Raw genomic sequence first — 26,829 nt, forward strand, 5'->3', positions numbered from 1 at the left:
TTCAAATGAGACTTTGGACTGTGGATGTTTGAGTTAATTCTGAAATAAGTTGCAACTTTGGGAGACTGTTGGGAAGATATGATTGGTTTTGAAATGTGAGGACACGAGATCTTGGAGAGGCTAGGGGCAGAATGATATATTTTGGCTCTGTCCCCACCCAAATCTCACCTTATATTGCGATAATCCCCATGTGTCAAAGGTGGGGCCAGGCGGAGATAAGTGAATCATGGGGGCAGTTTCCCCCATATTGTTCTCATGGCAGTGAATAAGTCTCATGAGATCTGATTGTTTTATAAATGGGCATTCCCCTGCACAAGCTCTTTCTTGCTTGCCACCATTTAAGACATGACTTTGCTCCTCTTTTGCCTTCTGCCATGATTGTGAGGCCTCCCCAGCCACGTGAGTCAATTAAACCTCTCTTCTTTATAAATTACCCAGTCTCAGGTATGTCTTTATTAGCAGTATGAGAGCAGACTAATACATCTGCTATTTAATGATATTTCTGCCTTATGATTTTTATTCTATTGTCTTTTGCTGGCTACAACTAAAGGGATTGGGAAAGATAATTTGAGTATATCTTAAGGAAACAAGTCATATATACTCACGGTCATTCTCATGACATGAGCTTGTTACAAATGGCATGCTGTTTATTATTGTATCTATTGCTAATCTACTCCATCTCACCCCTATTAAAATAATCTGGTGGAAAAATAGTTTATTTTCTTAAGCAGATACAAAAACTTGACAAAAATATTCTTTATTTTCTGAGTATTTCTCTGTGTTTTCTGTAATTTTGTTTTCCCTTCTCTCTGCTTTTTCTACTTTATTTTTCTTGTAGAGTTAATGGGTAATTTTTTTTTCTAAAAGTCATTAAAATTACTGACATTTTATTTTCTAATTTTGGAAATTTGGTATAGAAATACTTATAAGATCATATTTATGGTAGAACGATGATGTAGTATTTAATTTATATACATATTTTCTCAATTTTCTTACCTGTGTTTTTGTTGTATTAGCTCAAATCATCAGATATTATTGTTAATCATAGCCTGTTTAAAATAAACTTGTTTTATTCATTCCACTACAGTATCCCAAAGATACACAGGTTGTTTTTTATAATTAGCAGGCATAAGGGCATAAAGAGATGAGAGATGTTGGAAAACTCACTTAGAAGAACAAGGTGGAAGTGGGAAAAATCATTGAAATATATGTAACATATACATAATCGACTCAGTATAGTGAATGAGACTGCTACTATCGTGGTTTTCATTTTAGAATGAAATACAAAAAAATGAAAAGAAAAGTCTAAGCCAGTTCAAATTAAATTGCAGTAGACCCACCTTATCTGTGGAGGTGGGTCTTATCTGTGCATCCCTGAAACCATGGAGAGTACCAATCCCTGTATATATAATGTTGTTTTCTGTACATATATACCTATGATAGTTTAATTTATGAATTAGTCACAGTAAGATATTAACAACAACAATAATAAAATAGAACAATTGTAACAGTATGCCAGCATCACTATGTTTGTGCTCTGGGACAATTATTAAGTAGAATAAGAGTTACTTGAACACAGCACTGATACAGCTACAGTCAATCTGAAAACCAAAGTAGCTACTAAGTGACTAACAGGTGAGTGGCATTTACAGTGTGGGTATGCTGGAGCAAGAAATGATTCACATTTCCAGTGGAACAAAGTGGAATGATGGGAACTGCCATCATGCTACTCAGAGTGGTGCACACTTTAAAAGTATAGGAATTGTTTCTGAAATTCTGTATAAATTTATTTCTGGAATACTCCATTTAATATTTTTAGAGCATGGTTGACTCCAGGTAACTGTGACCACAGAAAACAAAACCATAGATTAGAGGAAATGATTGTACAAATATGGCAAAGTAGGTATGCAAAATAATTAGTTACGTAACTGGCAAAGTAGGTATGCAAAATAATTAGTTACACGACTGCTAGGCCTTATCCTTACTGTATATAATAAACTAAATTTCACCTCATTGGAAAAATAAAGGCCTATGAAACATGTACACCAAAAAGTAACCGAGGCAGATTGCAATTGATTGGAGGTTTATTTTGCCAAAGTTGAAGATGCACCCAGGAAAAATAAACACAAATCAGAGTAGGAACTCTGACCTCTGCTCTTTCCAAAGACGGTTGTGGAAACTTCAAATGAAAGGTTAAAAGCAAGCAGTAAGGGAGGAAGAAAAAATAAAGGAGAGAGGGTAGGCAATGAGTTAAGCGGTTATATTATTGTGAGACTTTGATTAGTGCTCAGTCTACATTTTACATGTGAAAAAGAAGGGAGTAAAGAAAAAGTCAATTATACACTTGTCTTATACTCAGTGAATCTACATTTTGCATAAGATAAACTAAGCATGTAAGATTACAGATATCTGCTTGGGAGCAAAAGGAAGGTAGTTTTTTGTGTGACTTAGTTCCCAAGCTAAATTTTCCCCCGACATAGTGAGTTTGGAATACCAAGATTTTTTTTTTTTAATTTCACAAACATCGCTATTTTAAAAGAAACATTATGTATAGTTTGAGCTAGATTCAAAATGCTTAATTCATACATCAGGTATGTAACATCACCTTCTAGGTTATATTTTGGAATACTTGACAAGCTAAATATACTGAAAATTACTAGTGTAATTAAATTCTAAACAGTTCTAATTGAGGAGATTATGCTAATAATTTCAGTACAATGGGATATATATATAATGATACCAGCAGCATAGATTTAGATTTAGATTTAAAAATTAAAAGAATTAAAATAAATTAGTATTAACGTTGATTAAAATGTACAGAGGGAGCCAGGACAAGCTTCAGAGAAGTGATCAGAGAAAAAAAAGTTAAAAAGATACCAGTTTTATGTCCTATGATCATGGGAACTGATATTACAAGCTATTCCACATTGATAACAGAGATTTTTCCTTCAGGCATAAGGACCTTTCTTTGATACATGGGAGTGGGGAACACACCTGAATTAGACTGATATATACAATAAAATATTGTACAAAATATACAATAAAATGTGTCATCAGAGTTTATTATTATGGAAACAGAATGATTTGAATGAACATTGCTTCATTCTTTTCCATGAAACTACTAACAAGATAAAACACGATATAAAAATTAACAAATAAGATTTGAAACTTTTCTGATATCAAAGTTGTTTATTTTATTTTCTAAAACTGTTGAATACCAGTAAATTGAACAGTTTTAATTTAAAGCAAAAATAAATAAAATATTTTTATTATCAAGGATTTTTTTAAAATAGTAGCAATTTTAACATTGAATCAGTTTTGAGTCCATTAAACATTATTTGTCAAACTGGATTGTATTCCATCCCTCTGTTTCTGCTCAGAGGCTACTGCTTTCAGATATGTTTTACCACCCATGTGATCCAAAGATAGAGGCACCAAGATTTTCTGTAATAAGTGGAAAATAATGTGCCCATAAGTCTATTTCTCTGTACCTGGTCCCCTATCAATAATATGAATTTTACATTAGAATTTTTTTTAAAGCTGCATGAGTCTTCTTAAATTATAATGCTCTCTTTTTAATGTTTACCAAAATCGTCACCAAGAGTAATCATCTTCCAAAATTCGTTGGTCCAACAAAAACACAGTAGAGTGAAGGGCCTGCTCCCATCAGAGCTTGCAGATAACTGAACATGTGCAGACTTTCAGATGAGAATCAGTCGCATGCTGGGAGGGTGGTGCACCCCAACTCCACTGGGACAGAAGCTCCTGTGATCAGCACCTTTCTAGACCTTGCTCTATGTATGCCTTCATTTGACTGTTTATTAATATTTTTTATAATAAGCTGGTTGATGTGAAAAAATTAGATTTTATGAACTGATTAACGTAAAGAAGTAAAAATTGTTAATATTATATAAATTAGACTTAATTTGTCATATGAGAACACAACGTTCTTAAATAAATTAAAGAGACTTCTTAAATATTTCCAAAGTAGTTCAACAATTGAAGCATCTGTAAACATACAATCCAGGACTGTTGATCTTTCCATATATGCACAAACTGCATAATAATGATGGAAAAATAAATTATTTTAAACTGGAAAATGTATAAAATTTCAAAAAGTTTCTGTACATCTGAAAATAATTGGTAAAGCACTAAAATATCAACTAGAACCCAGGCCCTTACATTGTATGAATTTAAAGTAGGTTGGCCTCTCAGTAATGAATTTGTTCCATTTTTTAAATGTTTATACTATCATTTGTGTAGCCTACTGGGCAAGTGTGCACTGTAAGTGAATATGACATATGGCAACACATTATACTATTATCTTTCACACTGAGATAAAATGTTCTGAAATCTACATATTGTAAATAAAATATGTATATGTATTATATACACACACAAATATATAATAAACAGATATATAATACACATATATAATTATACACATATGTAATAAATATATGTACACATATATACATTTGTATATATAATATATACATATACAATATTGTATACAATATTATGTATACAAATAATACATATACATATACAATATTGTATACGATATTATGTATACAAATAATACATAATATCGTATAAATATTATGTATACAAATAATACATAATATTGTATACACATATATAATAAATATGTTTTATATAATTATATATTATATATAACATATATAATATTTATTGTGGATTATATGTATATACAATGTATACATATACAAAAAGTGTATGTATATTATATATGTACATATTATGTATACTATATATATTAATATATGGCATGATTACAACTTCTTTATAAACTAACTGGAAACCATTGAGAAGAGGAAATTTCTTTCTACTTGTTACCATCATTCAAGAGAACAGCAAACTATATATTGAAGTAGGTGAAATAGATTTTCTGATAATAAATATGTACATGGTATGTCTATTTCCTTTTTTGCTTTTTGTTATGTGACCCTCCCCGTCCATCCCAAGCGTCCTGAGTTTTGTTGTATTTTCAATTTCCCAAATCTATTTCTTCCTCCACTTAAGCACTATATGGATGTATCATTATATGTAATCATTTCCCCTCAGTGGTTTTATTTATTTTTGGCTTCTTGAGGGCATAATTTATACATTTCAAAAGATGTGTAAGCAAGCCTAGTGACTAGAATTTAATTAGTACTATGCCAAAATTTATTTAATTCATTGAGAAAATAATGAAGTCTTCAAATGGTACATTTTAGCTGATGTCATAGCTTTACAATAAAGGCATGAAGATTCTGCCATAAGACTAGGAGGAAATGCAGCCAGTGTTGACCTAAATATAAAAATATTTTCACTGTATTTCTAAGGACAAAGTCATATTAAATAATTATAATCAATATTATAACTGTATTTTAGCATAGATTTGTACATTGATGCAAAACCATTAACTTTAAGTAGATATAAGTAAACAATTGTGAGGTACTTAATATTGGAGATGTATTTCCATTTGCAAGAGTAATGAAGTTATTACTTAACAGAAAGGAGCATTACTAACCTGAATAACAGTAGAATGTTTTCTTGAGATGCAGTAGTTTCAGTTATAGTTTCATAAATTTTTCATCTTTTTAATAAAAATACAATTCAAGACCACATTGTTATTTCATCATATGCTGTTATTTTCTTAAAAGATTTTTGTGATTTTATGCTATTTATAAAAATTTAAATGACACAAACATACTGACATCCAACCAGTTTGCCTTTGGCTCTAATTTAATATTTTTGCTGAATATTAATTTTTATACTTAAAAATTATATGTTTTGCAGGTATTTCTTCTAATGTGAGTAAAGTGTTCTGCCAAATTAGTATTTTTCCATAATAGTCTGGGCAGTAACTTCATATAAGTGAACAAGGCAACTCTGGTATTTCTCTCCAACTTCTTTTAGCATCTTTCCCTTTATTAGGGACATAGTTGAGAACATATCAATCTTGTCACTAAAAAACTTAAAGTGAGCAAAAAATTATTACTTGTGTAACTGTATTTTAAAGTAGCTCTAAAGAATCTGAAGAGATTGACACTGTAATTCTGAAAATAAGTGCAGTTCAGCTGAATATTGCCCAAACTATTAGTCATTAAAATAAGAAAGAGACATATTATTTAGAGAAGTCTTACTAATTTGCCAATATTGAAATAATACCCAAGCCATATATACAACAGACTAACTGCTCTGTTTTATGCATCATAAAAGACTACATTTCTTTTTTAAATATGCAGACTATATGAAAATTATGATTTCTTACAAAAATTATAGTTGTAAAAATTATATTTCATATATGTATTTATCTCTCTGTCCATCTACGTGTACTCAAAAAAATGGGTTTATTCAACAATATTTTCTGAAATATCCCATCAACTTCATATTAGGTAGTCACTTGTCTACATGAATCAAATAGAAATTTGTGACAAATATGTGGATAAATGTTGATGTCATATTTAAATTCATATTTAAATTGATACTACTAATGTATTTCCTAAGTGATAATGAATTAACATTGTAGGTTGCAAAAGAAGGCAAGCTAAAGATTTCGTATAATTATTTATAAGGTTGTGGGAATTTAAATAGAACAAAAAATAATTTGGATGTTTTACAAATGCCTAACAACCCACGCATTGCTTTACATTCAATTTCTTTTGTTACCTGTCAAAGTTCAGCATGAAGCTCATTAAAAGCAAAGAAGCATTTTGCCAAGCATCTTTTCTAGTGACAAGAAAAAGGCTATAAAAATTTAACACTGTGGTACAATTTTATTTAACAGCCACCTACATTTTGGTTGTAAATGAAAATGCTTTCAAATGTATTAGTATAGTGGAAGATAATTTTCCTAAACATATTTTGTTTAATTGTAATTCTGTGTTCAATAGCATAAGATAGAGAACTTGTTATTTTCCTACTAAATAAGGGTTATGTACTTTAGTGGATATCTGTGAGTGTGTGTTTGTGCATTGCATTTGTGTATATCTTGATGGTAAGTAGTAAAATCAGGGCATTGCTTGAGAAATCGTAATCCTGAGCCCAATTACCTGTTAATTGTGAGACATATAAACATAGTTTTCATGCAGTTTTTGTTTCTAACTTTGACTGCCATTCCTGACTCTCCAATTCCACTTCTTCCCTTTTTTGCTGTTTTCTTTTCTTTTACCTCAATTTTCTGTTGAATAGTAACTCCAACATAGGATCTGGAACCACAGTATCTAGATGATCTGAGGTGACTCTGGATGAAGAATATCAAGTGAAAAATTTGTTTTCCAATAGGCCAGATCTTTAGTATGTGTCAATTTTAAGTGTAAACCAAAATGTGTCTGGGACAGGTTACAATCAATTTAGAAGTTTATTTTGAAAAAGTTAAGGACATGACTTGAAAAAAATAAAGAAGCACAAAAACCATAGGAACAATCTGGTCCCTGACTTTTTTCAAAGATGATTTTGAGGACTCAATATTTAAAGGGTAAAAGCAGGCTGGAAGGGAAAGAGGAAGGGTATGGTCCCATACTGAGTCCATGTGTTGTTGCAAGAGAAAAGGAGCAGACACAGGAAGTCGATTATGTGTTTGTCTTGCATTCAGTAAATTGACACTTGACATAAAGTAAAGTGAACATAGAGTAGCTACCTGCAGACAGATATATCTGGCCTTTTATCTGTAGCTATCTGCTTAGGAAGAAAGAAAAGCCAATTTCTTGCATGACTCAGCTTTCAGCCTAAGTTTTTGCTTTTGGCATAGTAAATTGGGATCCTGAGATTTTCTTTTCTTTTCACAGTAATAAGTTAAAATGTGTTTTCCTCCTTCTCAAAAAGTCCTGAACCAAATAACATTAGTGGATAATTTGAGGAAAATAAATATATCAAATAGAAAACTAACATAATATAGTTATTTTAAAAAATAGACTGTGGAGTTATATATGGTTTTGGGTTCTGGTTCTTCTCACTAATGGTGATTTGCCATCAACTCTACTACTTATCCTCTCAAAGCCTCAGCTCTGTCTGTATAAAATGAAAATCATTCCTTTATTCAGTAAACACTTTACAGCTTTAAATGGTAAAACTATGGTAGAATCTACAATAGCCAATTTCTACTTCACTGAAGAGATTACACAATAGAACCAATATACTACTCATGATCAGTCTTTTCATAGGCTAATCTCTAGTAAATGCTCTGAATTCTGCTATCATAAGTCAATTTCATCTATTCTAAAATCTGTTTACACTTACTGTATTTGTGATTATAGTTACAACACTTGAGTGAATATAATTATATCTGTTATCTATTGCCATGATAATGTTGCATAACGAGCAACTTAAAACATTAGTGATATAAAATAATCAATTCTTATTTGAGTCATGTATATGTGGGGTTTAACTGTGAGCTTGGTTGGTCTTTCTGGCTCAATCAAGCATTTGCAGTCAATTAACAGTTGGCTTACAGCTGTCCTCAAGTCAGCAGTTGGCTGACTGCCAGCTGGTCTAGAAAGTCACAGATTGCATAATTTAGGCAATATTGCCCTGCCTCATGTCTATCTTTCATCTTCCTCCTGGCTACCCTGGGCATGGTTATGGCCAAGTTGCACATGAAAACAAGAGTATGCAAGTGCTTCTTCAAGCCTCTGTTTGCATCCTATCTGCTGACATCATGCTGGCCCAAGAAAATTATATAACCCACCAAGAAATTAGAATAAGGGAGCAATAACAGTTTTTATAACAAAAGGAATGGATACAGGTATAGGTGAAGAACTGGGGCTACTTTTACAAACTACTGTGGTTTACGGTCTAATAGCAGTTATTTTCCTGCATTCAAAGTATGCACATCCTAACTCAGGGTACTCAAAGTCTCATCCAATCATAGAATCAAGCTCAGAGTACAAAATCATAGGAACTATATCAGGTCTGGATGTGACACCCCCAATGTGGAGACTTATGAACGAAATAGACAATTATGAAATAGGAATAGTGTAAATACAGAACAAATTATCATGCAAAAGAGGAATGAATTGAAAACATTTAGTAGTCTTTAGCCCTAATGTCTTGTGGGGTAAATGTTGCCATGTTCCTCTCATCCTGCGATGGGAAATGTTGTTTAAGCCCTGGTTCTTCTCCATGTCCCAGTACATTGTTCTACAGCGCTCTTAAATCTGTTTGTTGGAAGGGAGTTTCTTTGCAACATCATCTTTTTTGTTTATTTCTAAAGAAAGTATTAGAAAATATACCTTTTGCTTAACTTTCTCAATCTACTTTCTTTCCATAAAACGATGAGAGGCTTTTATAAATCTTGACCAATCTTAATCTCTTCACATAGGCTCATGGTGCTTCTATATCAAGGTCTCAAAAATTCTTGACTATTAAAAAATGTTCTCAAGTTCTACTCAGTGTGACAAAACTTAACACAAGGGTTATTTCCAAGACTCTTTCTCTAGATTAAATCGTTACTAATTTTCACATGGTAATATACTGTAGAAAACACCCTTAATATTTCTTTTTTTCCAACTTTTATTTTAGTTTCAGGGGGTACGTGTGCAGATTTGTTACATGGGAAATTTGCGTGTCCTGAGATTTGGTGTAGAGATTATTTCATCACCCGGTAATGAGTATAGTACCTGATAGGTAGTCTTTCTATCACCCTCCTCCTATTCTCCACCCTCAAGTGGGCCCTGGTGTCTATTGTCCCCTTCTTTGTGTTCATGTGTACTCAATGTTTAGCTTCCACTTACGTGAGAATATGTACTATTTAGTTTTCTCTTCCTGCATTAATTAGCTTAGGATAATGGTCTCCAGCGCCATCCATGTGCCTGTAAAGGATGTGATCTCAAACTTTTTTATGGCTGCATTGTATTTCATGGTAAATATGTACCCAATTTTTTTTTTATTCAATCTTCCATTGATGGGGATCTAGCTTGATTTCATTTCTTTGCTTTTTTTTTTTTTTTTTTTGAGACAGAGTTTTGCTTTTGTTACCCAGGCTGGAGTGCAATGGTGCGACCTTGGCTCACCGCAACCTCCACCTCCTGGGTTCGAGTGATTCTCCTGCCTCAGCCTCCTGAGTAGCTGGGATTACAGGCTTGTGCCACCACGCCTGGCTAATTTTGTATTTTTAGTAGAGACAGGGTTTCACCATGTTGGTCAGGCTGGTCATGAACTCCCGACCTCAGGTGATCCGCCTACCTTGGCCTCCCAAAGTGCTGGGATTACAGGCATGAGCCACCGTGCCTGGCCTTCTTTGCTATTTTGAACAGTGCTGTAATTAACACACATGCATGTGTCTTTATGGTAGAACAAATCAATTTATATTCCTTTGAGTATATATCCAGTAATAGGATGGCTGGGTTAAATAGTATTTCTGTTTTAAGTTCTTTGAGATACTTCCGAGCTATAGCTGAACAGTAGTTCCACAGTAGCTGAACTAATTTACATTTCCACTAGGAGTGTATAAGCCCCTTTCTCTGCAACCTTACCAGCATCTGTTATTTTTTTACTTTTTAAAGCCATTCTGACTGGTGTTGGATGGTATCTTATAGTGATTTTGATTTGCATTTCTCAAATGACTAGTGATGTTGAGCAGTTTTTTGTATGTTTCTTGGGCACGTGTATGTCTTTTGAGAAGTGTCTGTTCCTATCCCATTTTTAATGGGATTGTCTGGTTTTTGCTTAATTTGTTTAAGTTCCTTTAGAGATTCTGGATTTTCGACCTTTGTCAGATGCATAGTTTGCAAAATTTTCTCCCATTCTGTAGGTTCTGTTTACTCTGTTTATAGTTTATTTTGCGCTGTAGAAGCTCTATAATTTAATTAGGTCTCATTTGTTAATTTTTTTTGTTGCAATTTCTTTTGAAGTCTTCAGCATTGAGCTTTGCCAGGGCCTATGGCATTTCTTAGGTTCTCTTCTAAGTTTTTTATAGTTTTAGATTTTTGTATCATTCTGATACCAAAACATGGCAGAGACACAACAAAAACAAAATAAAACTTCAGGCCAATATCTCTAATGACCATAAATGCAAAAATCACCCCCCAAACTCTAGCAAACGCTTAATATTTCTAAAGCCTAATTTGTACAACTGAAATGTCCTACATGGCACCATGGTAATTCTTTCAAAGGTCTTAACGAAAAGCGTCACATCCAGACCTTTGGTTCTATTGTTAACCTGAGGCTATGCCTTAGTTTGATATATTTTGTTACTGTGAAAGGCTAGATTGGAGAAACAGTTTTAATTATCATTCTAGTAAATCCTTGAATCTCTATTTTCCCTCTAAATTCTGCTTGTAAACTGGCCATGTTTTTTCTTAGGCTGTATCATTCTTTTATAAACTTATAGAGATTTAGTGAAAGCAAACCTATATATTATTCTGCTTGGAAAACTGTTTACTTAGGTGCTGAAGTTTACTAGGTACTTTTTTATTTTTGAAGTTACTACAGGTGACTAGAAAACCGTAATGTTCCACTCAACTTGACTAAATTTTAGACAGGTATCTTCCTGACTCTTGGAATACTCCTGACTCTCGGAATATCCTTTACCTTGGAATATTTATTTTAGCAAATTTGGAATTGAAAATTATTTGTGTTCCTTTGATATGTAAATCTGTTTTAAAGCTTCTTGCCAGTTTGACAATCCAAGAATATCTTTCTCAGTGATCTAGTAGCCATCCTTTGAAATTTAATCATTAAGGAAAATAGATCCCCTGTATCCCAGTTTTTGTGGAAGAGTAGAAACTTAATGTCAGTGGTTTCCTCTCTCCCTGTTGTAGAACTACCTGCTGTCTTGAAGATAGAAGAAAGAGTACTTCTTTTGGTAAAGACAGTTAGCAAACACAGGTGGCTCACTATCCCCCACCCCAACTCTTAGCAACTCTCTGGCTACTTGGTCTGTGCTCTCTTCCCTATTGCTGGTAAGAGTATCAGAATAAAATCAGCTTATTTTGGGGCATCTTGTCAGGTGCAATTTTTTCTTTAACAGATGTTAGAGCTTTCACAAACATTTAGCCACCACAGAATGTGATTAGCCATTTTGTAGTCTCTTCGAATAATTTTCTCACATTTTTTCCTTCTACTTCACCATTTTTTCTTGCTTTTGGGTACCACTAAGGCACAATGTTTATGCCATTTTTTAAGATTTTATTTGTTTGTTTTAATTGGCATTTACTTTTGGCACTAATCTCTTCATCAAGTATATAGGGCCACATTAATGATGGGTGAAAACGACCTTGCAACCTTATGGCATTTGACAATCAAGGTTTATTCAGTTCATGGTTCACTAGGTTTCCGCTGAATTGGGCTGCTCTTGGCTATATCTGGCTGAGCTCATTCATGTTTCTGTAATCAGCTGTGGTTTGGCCAGGCAGTTCTGTAAAGACTGTTGGCTTACGTCACATATGTAGAGGTCAGATGTTTATCACATTATTTCGAAAGACCTCGACATGTACTACAGAGACAATGTGTTCTTGTGTCTTCCATTTCCTAGCAGGCTAACCTGGGCATGTGTCCATAGCCATGGCAGAGGTATCACAGTGCAGGCAAATTTTGGAAACTCTTCAATTTTTATTTTTTAGTTTTGCTTGTCACAACTGCTTACATTTCATATGACAAAGGAAAATATTTGGTTGAATCCAGACTCAGAGTAGGAAGCCTCTACAGGATTACGTTACATAAGGCAGGAATGTAGGGATTGGTGGAAACTGGTATATCAACATAATAAATCTAGCACAACAGTACAAATCAATGAAATCTGTATTATAAGAAAGATTAGATAAATGTTTCTATGAATGCTGTGGGAAGATTTAATAAAGATAATTTCCAAATAAAGATTATCTATTGAATTAAATAAAATAGACAAGTATAAAACATTGAGAATATGTATATAAACTTGAAGGAGTCTTTTCTCATAGTAATTCCCAAATGACTTTCCATTCTTAATCATTTTGTAGAGACTAAAAATGGCCATCAGGGAAATTGACTTATGGATATGATTGACCTGAAGAAAAAACAAGGGAAAATCTGATTAGCAGACCCATATTGAATGAAATATTTTAGTAATATATCCAAAAAGTGGTGAATAAGTGATTTAATTTTAAATATAACTTTTACAATGTAGAGTTTTTAAAAAAATTGTAGTTTGTTTAAATTGATTTTTATCTGCATGCACAAATGCGTAATGTGTCCTTATTTTACTTACTAAGAGAGCTCCTACTGTGAAGTGTTAAGTACTGTGCTGGCATATGATATGGACTCACTACATTGTGTGTTAGATTCTGACAGTAATGTTTCTCTTTTTTATTATTATACTTTAAGTTCTAGGGTACATGTGCACAATGTGCAGGTTTGTTACATATATATACATGTGCCATGTTGGTTTGCTGCACCCATTAACTCATCATTTACATTAGGTATATCTCCTAATGCTATACCTCCCCCCTCCCCCAACCCCACGACAGGCCCCAGTGTGTGATGTTCCCCTTTCTGTGTCCAAGTGTTCTCATTGTTTGATTCACACCTATGAGTGAGGACATGCGGTGTTTGGTTTTTTGTCCTTGCGATAGTTTGCTGAGAATGATGGTTTCCAGCTTCATCCATGTCCCTACAAAGGACATGAACTCATCATTTTTTATGGCTGCATAGTATTCCTTGGTATATATGTGCCACATTTTCTTAATCCAATCTATCATTGTTGGACATTTGGCTTGGTTCCAAGTCTTTACTATTGTGAATTGTGCCACAGTAAACATACGTGTGCATGTGTCTTTATAGCAGCATGATTTATAATCCTTTGGGTATATATCCAGTAATGGGATGGCTGGGTCAAACGGTATTTCTGGTTCTAGATCCTTGAGGAATCATCACACTGACTTCCACAATGGTTGAACTAGTTTACAGTCCCACCAACAGTGTAAAAGTGTTCCTATTTCTCCACATCCTCTCCAGTACCTGTTGTTTCCTGACTTTTTAATGATGGCCATTCTAACTGGTGTGAGGTGGTATCTCATTGTGGTTTTGATTTGCATTTCTCTGATGGCCAGTGATGATGAGCATTTTTTCATGTGTCTGTTGGCTGCATAAATGTCTTCTTTTGAGAAGTATCTGTTCATATCCTTCACCCAGTTTTTGATGGGGTTGTTTGTTTTTTTCTTGTAAATTTGTTTAAGTTCTTTGTAGATTCTGGATATTAGCCCTTTGTCAGATGAGTAGGTTGCAAAAATTTTCTCCCATTCTGTAGGTTGCCTGCTCACTCTGATGGTAGTTTCTTTTGCTGTGCAGAAGTTCTTTAGTTTAATTAGATCCTATTTGTCAATTTTGGCTTTTGTTGCCATTGCTTTTGGTGTTTTAGACATGAAGTCCTTGCCCATCTTATGTCCTGAATGGTATTGCCTAGGTTTTCTTCCAGGGTTTTTATGGTTTTAGGTCTAACATTTAAGTATTCAATGCATCTTGAATTAATTTTTGTATAAGGTGTAAGGAAAGGATCCAGTTTCAGCTTTCTACTATGGCTAGCCAGTTTTTCCAGCACCATTTATTAAATAGGGAATCCTTTCCCCATTTCTTGTTTTTGTCAGGTTTGTCAAAGATCAGTTGGTTGTAGATGTGTGGTATTATTTCTGAGGGTTCTGTTCTGTTCCATTGGTCTATATCTCTGTTTTAGTACCAGTACCATGCTGTTGTGGTTACTGTAGCCTTGCAGTATAGTTTGAAGTCAGGTAGAGTGATGCCTCCTGCTTTGTTCTTTTGGCTTAGGATTGACTTGGCAGTGTGGGCTCTTTTTTGGTTCCATATGAACTTTGAAGTAGCTTTTTCCAATTCTATGAAGAAAGTCATTGGTAGCTTGATGGGGATGGCATTGAATCTCTAAATTACCTTGGGCAGTATGGCCATTTTCACGATATTGATTCTTCCAACCCATAAGCATGGAATGTTCTTCCATTTGTTTGTGTCCTCTTTTATTTCATTGAGCAGTGGTTTGCAGTTCTCCTTGAAGAGGTCCTTCACATCCCTTGTAAGTTGGATTCCTAGGTATTTTATTCTCTTTGAAGCAATTGTGAATGGGAGTTCACTCATGATTTGGCTCTCTGTTTGTCTGCTATTGGTGTATAAGAATGCTTGTGATTTTTGCACATTGATTTTGTATCCTGAGACTTTGCTGAAGTTGCTTATCAGCTTAAGGAGATTTTGGGCTGAGACGATGGGGTTTTCTGAATATACAGTCATGTCATCTGCAAACAGGGACAATTTGACTTCCTCTTTTCCTAATTGAATACCCTTTATTTCCTTCTCCTGCCTGATTGCCCTGGCCAGAACTTCCAGCACTATGTTGAATAGGAGTGGTGAGAGAGGGCATCCCTGTCTTGTGCCAGTTTTCAAAGGGAATGCCTCCAGTTTTTGCCCATTCAGTATGATATTGGCTGTGGGTTTGTCATAGATAGCTCTTATTATTTTGAGATACGTCCCATCAATACCTAATTTATTGAGAGTTTTTAGCATGAAGGGTTGTTGAATTTTGTCAAAGGCCTTTTCTGCATCTATTGAGATAATCATGTGGTTTATGTCTTTGGTTCTGTTTATATGCTGGATCCACTGTCCTTCAGCGCTTTTAGAAGATTACTACAGATTTTCTGTTGTAAATTTTGATGTAAAATGTTTGTACATGTGTTTACCTAAATGTGGAATCCTGTTCCTTAAATTTCTTTCCATTGAAATTCCCAACCCTTTTTGCTTAGTAATTAAGTCTCAAGTTTAATCCCAGATCCTAAGGTTACTTCAGTCTCTACCTTCAGCCACTTGTAACTGCTTTCTCTTCAGCTTTCGTAGTGTACTTGGAGCTCTTTCATGTTATTGGACTCTTTATTTCTCCTTATATTTTCATGTGTGTCTGATGTTTATAACTTCAATGGTTAGGAAAGACCTGATCTCTTGCCTAGTGTAATCAAGGCTTGGATAAAATATCAATTCAACATGGCAGAGCATTGATGTGACCAGGTGGCTATATTGCATGTCCTATAGCTGACCAGGACATGAAATGGAGGTTTATAGGAAATCAACTTCTTTTCCTGGAAGGCACCTTGGGGTAAAGCAGCTTGGACTTAATGCCGACCTTTCTGGTCTCTTCATTGATCCCAAAGGGTGCCCTCTAAGCAAACTATCTCTTCTTTCAACAATTCCATATAATTTCTAATGGGGCTGGCTGAGATGCTATTTACTGATTTTGCTGAAGGAAAAGATTGTAAGGATACTACTGCCAAGGTAAAGATCATGTTTTTCTGAGGTAAACTGTCATGGCCATGTGTAATAAAGAAAAACAATTAAAAAAGTGGGCTGTCTCTAGACGGCAATGTTTTAGCTAGGCAGACATTCACAGTTACAGTGTGAGAGCTAATGCAAGGTTCACCTGAACCTGCAGCGTTATTTTCAAGTGGCTTCCAATTATCTCTGGCAAAGTCAGCTGCGTGACTTGCTCAGCCTTGCCCCTCAGATACATTGTTGACAGTCAATTTCATTGGGAGGTACCACAGGTCTAATAAGCAAAGCAATGTTGTTAACAGCACCTGCAATAGGTATTTGGTCTTCTGAAGTAGATCCAGCTTGTTGGCAGATACAGGGAGAGTTAGATAAGACTACCAAGAATCACCAAATAAAATAAACTGGATAATGTTTCTCCCATGAAGGCTCACTTTCAAGAGAGTATGCAGCTTACCCTCCTTCCCACAATTTTAAATGCTCTGTTCTGTCTAGGTGAGACATTTTATAAAAAGGGGTTTATTAATCTCTGCGCTATTGACATTTTGGGCCAGAACATATTTTTTTGTCATGATATGCTATTATAGCATGTTTAGCAGCATTCCTGGCCTCTATTCAGATCCAGTAACAGCCCCTATTGTTATAACCAAGATGTCCCCTGACATTCCCAAATGTCTCTTCAGTGGAGACAAAAATCACCACCAATTGAGAACCAGTATTCTAGAAACATTCTTACCATACCCTGTAGCCATGATAGTAACCTCACAGCAGGGTTCAAGAAGTCATTTAATTACCACCAAATTATCTCACCCTCATGGTCAAAACGTGGTCATAAAATATTAATTTGCACTAGCACTAAGTATACAACAATTAGCACATTACCTATGCTAGAATTATGGTGATGGGACCCATGTAGCACAGGATTCAGATAACTGGCCATCAACAACCAGGTAGAAGAAAGCAACAACTTCATGTTAGTGTTTGCCCTACTGTGAGTAAGCCATATTTATAGGCCAAATGAGAAAATCAGGATAGAAGAAAAAAAATAAAGATGTCAGGGGGCATCTGATCCCATGGGTACCTGTTCTATTTCTAGCCCTAGGTCCCTGTACCACAGTTGTGTTACTCATGTCATTTTCCCACTCGTAAACTCCTGGAATAACAGGCAGCTGAAAACAGATGGATTACCCTGTAAGTAGTTTTTTCTAGTTTTTTCTCCCCAAGTAGAATACATTTGAAGGTGAGAGGTGGTATTATTAATACTTATTCTGAGACAACAGGTATAAATACTATGTTCCTGGAAAGGATGTTGTGGATGACCCTACCCAGTAAGGGAAAGCAGGCAGGCCCAACCTTTCATTACTGGCTTCCCAAAACTAGGCTAGGCCAGAAGGATCCTGTTTTACACTTCTCTAAGCTTGGTAAGAGATGCAAAGGCAAGCCATCTGATCCCATGGGTGCCTGTTCTTACTTATTAGATGCTTTTTTTTTCTCTAGGGATATTATTGAAATATACATTTTTCGTTTCTTCTCTCTCCTCCAAGTTGTTGTTGTTTTTTTTTTTTCCCTTTGGTTTCATCTCTGACTTTGATATAGTGGCTTAATTAACAGTGTGGGGATTCTTGTCTGTCTGTTCTTATTTATGGGATGGTCAGTTAAAAGCTAATTGGAGGGTCTATGCCTATTGATGGGTGAATTGTGGGATTTACTAGGATTGCTTGTTCACTGGGGAACACTTACGTTACTTCATGTAAGATTGTTTTTTCCCCTTTGGATGGTGATATTCTAGCCTCATCCCCAATCCATGATATAATACAATATTCTACTATGTGAGTGTTATAAGTCTGGCTGCTATCTTTACAGAAACCAAGTGAAAAGAGAGGGTGGGGACACAGTATTTACAATGTAAATGTAGATCAGTTTCTCCCATTTTTATTATATTTCATTTTCTAAGACATTTTTTGTCTTTTCTGTTATCTTTTTTTAAAAATGTGTTTTATAAAAAGTCATTTTCTGTCACTAGTGAGGTTTGGTGAATATGGAAGTAAAAGCATCAGTTCAATCCACCTTATTTATTCAGAAATCTTATCCTGATTTTCTTAAGAAAGAAGACACTTTACAATAAATAAGAAATTGGAGACTTAAACTCTTGATATTATAACAATATCCCTCAGAAAGCTAGCAGAACTTCATCCAGACATTTTTTACTACAGTGCCAAGTTACAAAATGAGGAACTGTGATCAATTCAAGATGCTAACCTTCCAGTGAAACTCTATTAATACAAGTCTATTAGTCTGAAAGATTTCCTAGAAGCCCTAGTAAAATCAAACAGTCAGTAGATCTTTTTTTACCAACACAACCAAGCTCAATAGAGAGAAAAGCTTCAGTTACAGGAACAGTGATTAAATCTCATACCATTTGTATCACTACCTTTAAACTTATGAGGCACCAGCTGTTGACTCCAGTTTTATTGCTCATAAATGGAAGAGTATACATTAATATCCCTGCAGTATAAAATGTTCCCAAAGGTAGAGCAGAACCATTAGTGAATACATTTACATGAATTTTAAATATTTTTTATTCAGTGTATGCAGACACTTTCTGTGTATAATACACTTTCTGTGTATTATGTCTGACATATATTTTTAAGTAACTTGATGTCTTGGTCAATACTAATGCTTTTAAGTTGTGCATTTTTTATTCTAAAATATTGTATTGTAAGTTTCTAGCTATAGGAAAGAGGACATGAAGCTGGTTTTCAGTTGTTCAGATTTAAACAAAAACTATGTTTTTCCTTTCAACTTATTCCTTTGATTTTAAGATAGCATAACTCACTTGTTCAATCCTTAGACCACACGTGTCAGATATTTCAAGTTATACTTTTCTCTATTCTGTCATGTTAAACAACAATACTCCAATTAAGTATGGTGAAATATTAGAAGTGTGGTCCTGTTCTTACTTTTCCTCTGATAGGCTCTGACTGTTTGCATAAATAAACCATATAAATAAAAATGATGCCAAAGGTATTTCTACTGCTTAAGTAAGTTATAGGCAGTGCGAAAGTAGGAAGTCTCCATTAACTAAAAGTCTGAGGCTCATCAATAGCAGGTTCATGTCCTTTGCAGGGACATGGATGAAGCTGGAAACCATCAACCTCAGCAAACTAACACAGGAACAAAAACCAAACATCGCATGTTCTCAATCATAAGTAGGAGTTGAACAATGTGAACACATGGACACAGGGAGGGGAACATCACACACTGGGGCCTGTTGTGGGGGTTGGGGGAAAGGGGAGGGAGAGCATTAGGACAAATACTTAATGCATGTAGGGCTTAAAACCTAGATGTCGGGTTGATAGGTGCAGCACACCACCATGTTGTATACCTATGTAATGAACCAGCACATTCAGCACTTGTATCCTGGAACTTAAAGTAAAATAAAAAGGAGAAAAAATAATAATTCTGACATTCATTTTTATGTAAGTGAAAATGTAATCCAAGAATGCTAAATATGACTGTAAGAGCTAGTAATTAAATAGTTTCAGCAGGATCCCTCTTTCTTTTATTAGAGCACACATGTAATATAAATTCATTTTATCTTATTTAATCATTAAAAGGATTAAATAATAAAATATCATCTACAGATATAATATGTGCTCTTTAAAAGTTATGTGACCTAGTATCGTTGCAAAAATGAGAAAGTTCTTTTGGTGTTTTATGATATCAATTCTGCTGAAGCTATCTTTAATTAAGATGTAAAATATTAAGTGTTTTGATTTTTTAAACTTTGCTATCTCCAAATATTGCTAAGAGGCATCATTTCTAATGTTTCTAAACTAAGTAAACATACAGCTAGAATCACTTGTCCCTTAGAAAATCCAGATTGATATATATGATATGCCCAGTCTCTAGCACCAACACAGTATCAATTTTGGTAATAAAAAAGAAAACCTGAAAAAAAATGCATCTATAGGAATTCCAGACCTCAAAATGTATGTGCAAAAAAGATAATATTGTTTAAAAAATGCTTTTACAAAATGTCAGAATCTGATTTCCTATAGTAATTTAGTGAGTTCATTGTTATATTTCACCTGAAAATACTGATGGCATAAACCTTCTTTTTTATTTTTAATCACATTTAAATTGTTTCTGATTTTAGCATAACCATGCCCTTCAATAAACCTATGTTTTGTCCTTAACTGATTAAGATTTGAAGGATTCTTCTTGTCAGCATTGCATCAGTCCATTCTATTAGCTCTTTAAAATTTCTACAGGCCAAAAAATATTTTGCATCCCTCATAAAACTGATTTTACATTTAAATGCAATTCATTCTGCTAAAAACTAATCTTTGACTAAAGAGCAATTTTGTCCTGTTTGTAAATATAGGGCTACAGAATTGTGTCAACTACATATCTTAAAGCATTTAAATTAAATGAAATACAATGCTGCATAATACTATCCATATACTCTTAGAGAGATTATCTTTAATATATATTTTTACCAAACTAAGCCCAATTAGTGTTTCAAAATGTTTTAGTGCAAACAATCTGGGAAAAAAATGAAAAGAACATAGTCTTCCATAATAGATTATATTTTATAAACGTACATAAGATGCTGAAATGTAGATTTTATAGAGAAATATAAATCTTGTGCTATAACTAACATAAATTTACTTATATCAATTTTAGCTTCATGTTTAAATGAATAATTTAAAACAATTTATTACCCTGCTACCCATTTAATTGACCTCTTTCCTATTGCTTACATCAAATTTTATTCATTAAACATGATAACTGTATTTAATTTGACGTGAAAATCAAATTACAGACAACGGACCCCACAACAAGGATCAAGATTAGTTTTATAGATCATACATTTATAGATCATAATTTGATCACGATTGTAAAAAATGTTTGCAAGCAATTGACAATATAAGGCAGCAGAAAAACTCAAGGCAAATAAATCATCCTGAAATAATTCTGGCAAAGCTTTGTTATTTTTTCCTAAATATTATTTCTCTTATAAAAACTGTTATCTTTGTTTGCAAAGAAAGGATACTCATTTACACAAGTGCACAGAGCAACTTCCAGTTCTGCCTCCAGTGCCTCCAGATTTTGTTCAGGGCCCAGGGCTCGCTTTTGGAGCTTTCTCATAATATCTGCAGCTGATTGGGTAATAAACTTATCTTTTAGGATCAATTGACCCTTGAGGTAGTCGGGTGACAGGGGCGTATATTTTCTTAAGGCCTCCCATAGTCGCTCAAGGAAGGCAGAAGGATTTTCTTCCTTTCCCCAAGTTATGGTGGACATCATTGAATAATTCATGGGCTTTTTCCTAATTCTCCTTAGTCCTTCTAGAGCATAAGTCAACAGATGTTTGTGACTCTAGTCCCCATGATCTGAGTTGAGGTCCCAGTGGGGATACATATTGGGGATGGCTTGCTGACCGGTAGGGAATTTGTCCCTTTCTTCAGCTGTCATGCTATCATTTACTTGACTAAGATTCCAGGTATCTCCAAACTCCCAGGCTGCAGCTAAAGCCACATTCTTTTAATTAAAGGCCAGGGTTTGATCTAACAATAGCATGACATCTCTCCAAGTGAGATCAAAGGTTTGCCCTAGACCCTGTAGGACATCTGTGTACCTAGCAGGATCATCTGAAAACTTCCCCAGGTCTACCTTGATCTGCTGTAAATCAGAGAGGGAGAAAGGGACATGTACCCGGGTTGGGCCAAATTCCCATCTCCCTACAGCCTAAAGGGGACATAACGAATAGCCCAGGTTTGTGGTCCCCTGGATATTTCTTTGCTTGTTTCCTTCTTGGCAGGGGAGATTAGAATAAGCTTATCATTAATAAGAAGGGGAGCTATAGGGAGGCTAGGATATGGGGGTAAGGTGAGAGGTCCTCTTGTGGGATGTAAATTGCAAGCTTTGCATAGCTGTGGATTCTCCTTCAATGAAAAGAAAGCTTGGACATAAGGTATTTCACTCCATTTGCCTTCCCTCTTACAGAAAAGATCAAGCTGCAGGATAGTATTGTAATTTACATTTTCCTCAGGTGGCCATTTTTCCCCACCAGAAAGATAATATTGGGGCCAGGCCATAGTGCAGAAAAAAATGAGCCACTTCTTTTCGAGGGTTTGTAGGTCAAATTTGTCCCAATGGCTTAGTATGCATTTCAAGGGTGAGCCTGATGCCTGAGTGTTTCCCATCTGAAAGAATAAAATGCCCATGGTTTTGCTTTGCTTGTTTTCTGCTCCCTGCCCAAGAACCCGCAACAGTCTGTGGACCCTACTGATCAAAATAGTTGTGCTCACCAATGCAGCAGCAGAAACCCCTCTTGCCCAAGAACCCACAACAGTCCCTGGACCCTGCTGACTGGAATAGTTGTAATCACCGATGCAGCAGCAGAAACCCCTCTTGCCCAAGCAACCACAACAATCCCTGGATCCTGTCGATTGGAATAGTTGTACTCATCGATGCAGCAGCAGAAACACTAGTTTTCCTCTTAGACCACAAAGAGGACCGAGGAAGGTCAGATTTAGTGGCCCTTACAGACGCATTCTTGAAAACCTGTTAGAGTCCTAAGCATTCTCCTGTTAGTATTGGGACCTTACCCCTGTCCTATAAAAATGTTATGCCCCAAAAATGAAGTGGAGGGCCATACCCTGAGAGAAGGAAAGGATCTCCAGGATTGGAAGAGTGATGCCTTTTTTCCTCACTTCTCAAAATATGAATAGGAAGAATATCATTTCTGAGGCTCCCCATATCCTAGCTTCAGGAAAAGCTTTTGTTAGGCCTGCTAGTCTGAGAAGGGATCCTAAAATTCCAGATAGTTCCCCACCCCCACAGTGGGGCTTTGGGCAAAAATTATGTCTTTCTGCCTGGTGAGCCCGGGTGCCTAAAGAAGGGAACAGATTCCTGAAGTTTATATTAGAAATCATTCTTATAGGAGAAACTAGAAAAGCACCAGAGACAGGGAGTAGCTTTTAGAGGCAGGACTAGCTTCAAAGAAGAGAGGTGAGAGGAAGTTTGTCTGACAGGCATCAGGACCCAGGAGGCAAGGATCAGGATAGATAGGATAGATGGGAGAGTCTCGCTTGGGCGATGTGACTTTGAGAGTTCTGCTCATGGCTACAGGGTCAACCAACTTTTTGTCGGGATCCCGGAGGCTGAATGGCTTTCCTCTCTGTCATTCCTCGGCTCAGCCCAGAAGTACAGGAAAAGCAGAAGCTGGTTCCAAGCAAACCAATGCTCCCAACTCCAAAGAGTCAGGGGTTGTTAGAGAGACCTTTCCCAGAAAGCCTGACACCTGTGTCTTTAGTCCGGCAGGTGCACTAGTCACTTTTAACTGGCCAACAGTTGCCTGGTATTTAGCCCCTGAATTCTAAGGAAAAATAGGACAGAATAGCAAGCAAAAGGGGTCTGATGGTACTCACCACTTGGCGATAGTCCCATCTGGGTCACCAAGATGTGTCTGGAGTTGGTTCCTTCCAGTGGGTTCTTGGTCTCGCTGACTTCAAGAATGAATCTGTGGACCTTCTTGGTTAGTGTTACAGCTCTCAAAGATGGTGTGTCCAGAGTTTTTTCCTTCAGATGTGTCCAGAGTTTCTTCCTTCTGGTGGGTTCATGGTCTCACTGACCTCAAGAATGAAGCCACGGATCTTCATGGCGAGTGTTACAGCTCTTAAAGGTGGTGCGGATCCAGAGAGTGAGCAGCAGCAAGATTTACTGTGAGGAGTGAAAGAACAAAGCTTACACAGCATGGAAGGGGACCCAAGCAGGTTGCCACTGCTGGCTGGGGCGGCCAGCTTTTATTCCCTTATTTCTCCCCACTCACGTCCTGCTGATTGGTCCATTTTGCAGAGTGCTGATTGGTGTGTTTACAATCCTTTAGACACAGAGTGCTGATTGGTGTGTTTTTACTGAGTTCTGATTGGTGCATTTACAATCCTTTAGCTAGACACAGAGTGCTGATTGGTGCATTTTTACAGAGTGCTGATTGGTGCATTTATAATTCTTTAGCTAGACACAGAATGCTGATTGGTGCATTTTTACAGAGTGCTGATTGGTGCATTTACAATCCTTTAGCTAGACACATAGCACTGATTGGTGCATTTTTACAGAGTGCTGATTGTTGCATTTACAATCCTTTAGCTAGACAGAAAAGTTCTCCAAGTCCCTACTCCACCCAGGAAGTCCAGCTGGCTTCACCTCTGTATTATATACATAAGCATATACTCTTTCTATATCTAGGAAATTATAATAGACACTTTAGATATGTATATAAAGCCTGCTTCCCCTTAACTTGCAAATCTTTACTTAACCCCAGAGCTTTAACAGAAATGGTTCTTCACATCTGCTCACTCACTGTGTCTCATTTCACTTTTCTTTATTAAAGATTCTACCTTTGAAGACTGCTCTTTTGAAATCAAATTTAAATGAAGTGAAATATTCTTGATAGCATATATTCCAATAGAGAAGTGATTTTTTAAATTTATTAACTTTTTGTAGAGGTGAGATCTTGCTATGTTGCCCAGGCTGGCCTCAAACTCCTGGCCTCAATAGATCCTCTCACCTCTGCCTCCCAAAGTGTAGGGATTAGAGGCATGAGCCACTGTGTGCAACCAGAAGTTATTATTTAAATCAAATACACTAAGATCAATTAGATAAGATGTGGAACCTATAAAAATTGAAGTTATAAGTTATTACATTGAAAATTTTGACAAATAAAGCAAATCAATATATTGTGTAAAATGAATAAACTATGTGACCTAGCAGAAAAGAGATTTTTAGTATTTAACAATCGTTGGTTCAAACCTTAGCTCTGGTTCAAACCTTAGCTCTGCCACTAATTGGATAGTTTCTAACTCTTTTTAAACTCTTGTTAGTTTTATCATCATCATATTTATAGATTTATTCATCACTATAAATTCTCATTTTTTCAGATGTCCAAAAGTTAAAACACTTTCATATTCTAGGGCCAAAAAGAATTAAAGAGAATTTCAAAAATAATATTTATAGTACCTGGTGTTCTTATCAATCAGTAAAAGTACAGAGGGAGGAAAACCCTTTCTTCATTTACAATTGTCACTCCACTGCATATGCTGAGGTATCTATAACAGTTCCATGGCCAGTTCTAGCATGTAAAAAATAATGAGACATATACCAGGAACAAAAAGTAATGAACCCAGGACAAACTTGAGGATAAGCTTTAAACTTGCAAGGATTATTATGCTTCAAAATGGTGACACAGTAGCTATTGAGGCCTAGTCACAAAATCCATCTATTTACACTGACAGTTGTACATGCCCCTCTTATCTATAAATTGAGGATAATGATGCTGCCATGGAAAATGCATTTCAAAGACACTATGATAACTCAACATATCATTATGCTATTACATTTGGCTCACCGGCCTGATTACTGATATATGCAGTGTCAAAAACAGTTTTCTCATCCTGGTGATAAATGAAAAATGAAAAATAAATATATTGGTATTAACATTCTCTACCAGTTCTGAAGTTGTCACATTTAACTGAGTCAATATTTCATCATCAGACCTATTTAAATCCTATTATCAAACAAGTGACCAATGTTACAGAAACTGCTTTGTCCTTGCCTTTTAAGATTCTCTCATAAACAGGGCAATTAAATAGGCAGTTATTATTTTGGCCTTTTTTATGATATGTCTTACTGAAAGGAATGTATATTCCATTATTTTCTCAGTTTTATAAACATAAGATGTCTCCAAACTCTGTAGGTAAATTATCCTCATTATGAATGTGTCAGTTTTTTTAATCTGACTTGTTCTTCCTTCGTGCATGCTGTATTAGCCTCTTCTGGCATTGCTATAAAGAAATACCTGAGACTGGATAATTTATGAAGAAAAAAGGTTTAATTGTCTCACGATTCTGCAGGCTATACAGGAAGCATAGCAGCATTTGCTTCTGGGAAGGCCTCAGGAAGCTAACAATCATGGCGGAAGACAAAGGGGTAGCAGGCACATCACATGGCAAAAGCAAGGGCAAGAGAGAGAGAAATGCCACACACTTTTAGACAGAGATCTCATGAGAAGTCACTCACTACTCTGAGGACAGCACCAAGGAGATGGTGCTAAACCATTCATGAGAAATCCACCCCCACGTTCTAATCACCTCCCACTAGGCCACACCTCCAGTACTGGGGATTACAATTCAACAAGAGATTTGGGTAGGGACAATATCCAAAGTTTATTACATGCCTTATTTATGTTCTAATTCAGAGCCTCTCTTTATATGTTTCCCCAGTTTTGATCCCATACCTTAAGCAAGCCAGGTCCATTCGCATAGACTGTAGGTGAATTTTTTAGGAATACCTCAGTTTTTACACCCTACATACTCTGATGTTCAGCTTCTTTCTTTCTTCTGATATGCCATTGATATTTTTCTTGGGGATGATCATGATATTTTTGTCTTCTTGCATGATTTAGACTTGTGAACTAATCTTGGTTTTCCCAGATTTTTTTTTCAGTATTCTAAAAAAAAAAAAAAAAAAAAAAAATTAGCTCTCCCTTCCTTTGGTAAATTTCCCTTTCTTAACTTTAAA

The 26,829-nt window shown here is 35.5% G+C and overlaps 1 long non-coding RNA gene across 1 annotated transcript in view; it reads left to right on the top strand.

Moving 5' to 3' along the window:
- Positions 1-26,829, top strand: part of LOC116458104 (uncharacterized) — a 399,126-nt gene that overhangs the window by 153,974 nt on the left and 218,323 nt on the right. The window lies entirely within an intron of this gene.

Source organism: Hylobates moloch, unplaced genomic scaffold (genome assembly GCF_009828535.3).
Source record: "Hylobates moloch isolate HMO894 unplaced genomic scaffold, HMol_V3 SCAFFOLD_3, whole genome shotgun sequence".
NCBI classification, from domain to species: Eukaryota; Metazoa; Chordata; class Mammalia; order Primates; family Hylobatidae; genus Hylobates; species Hylobates moloch.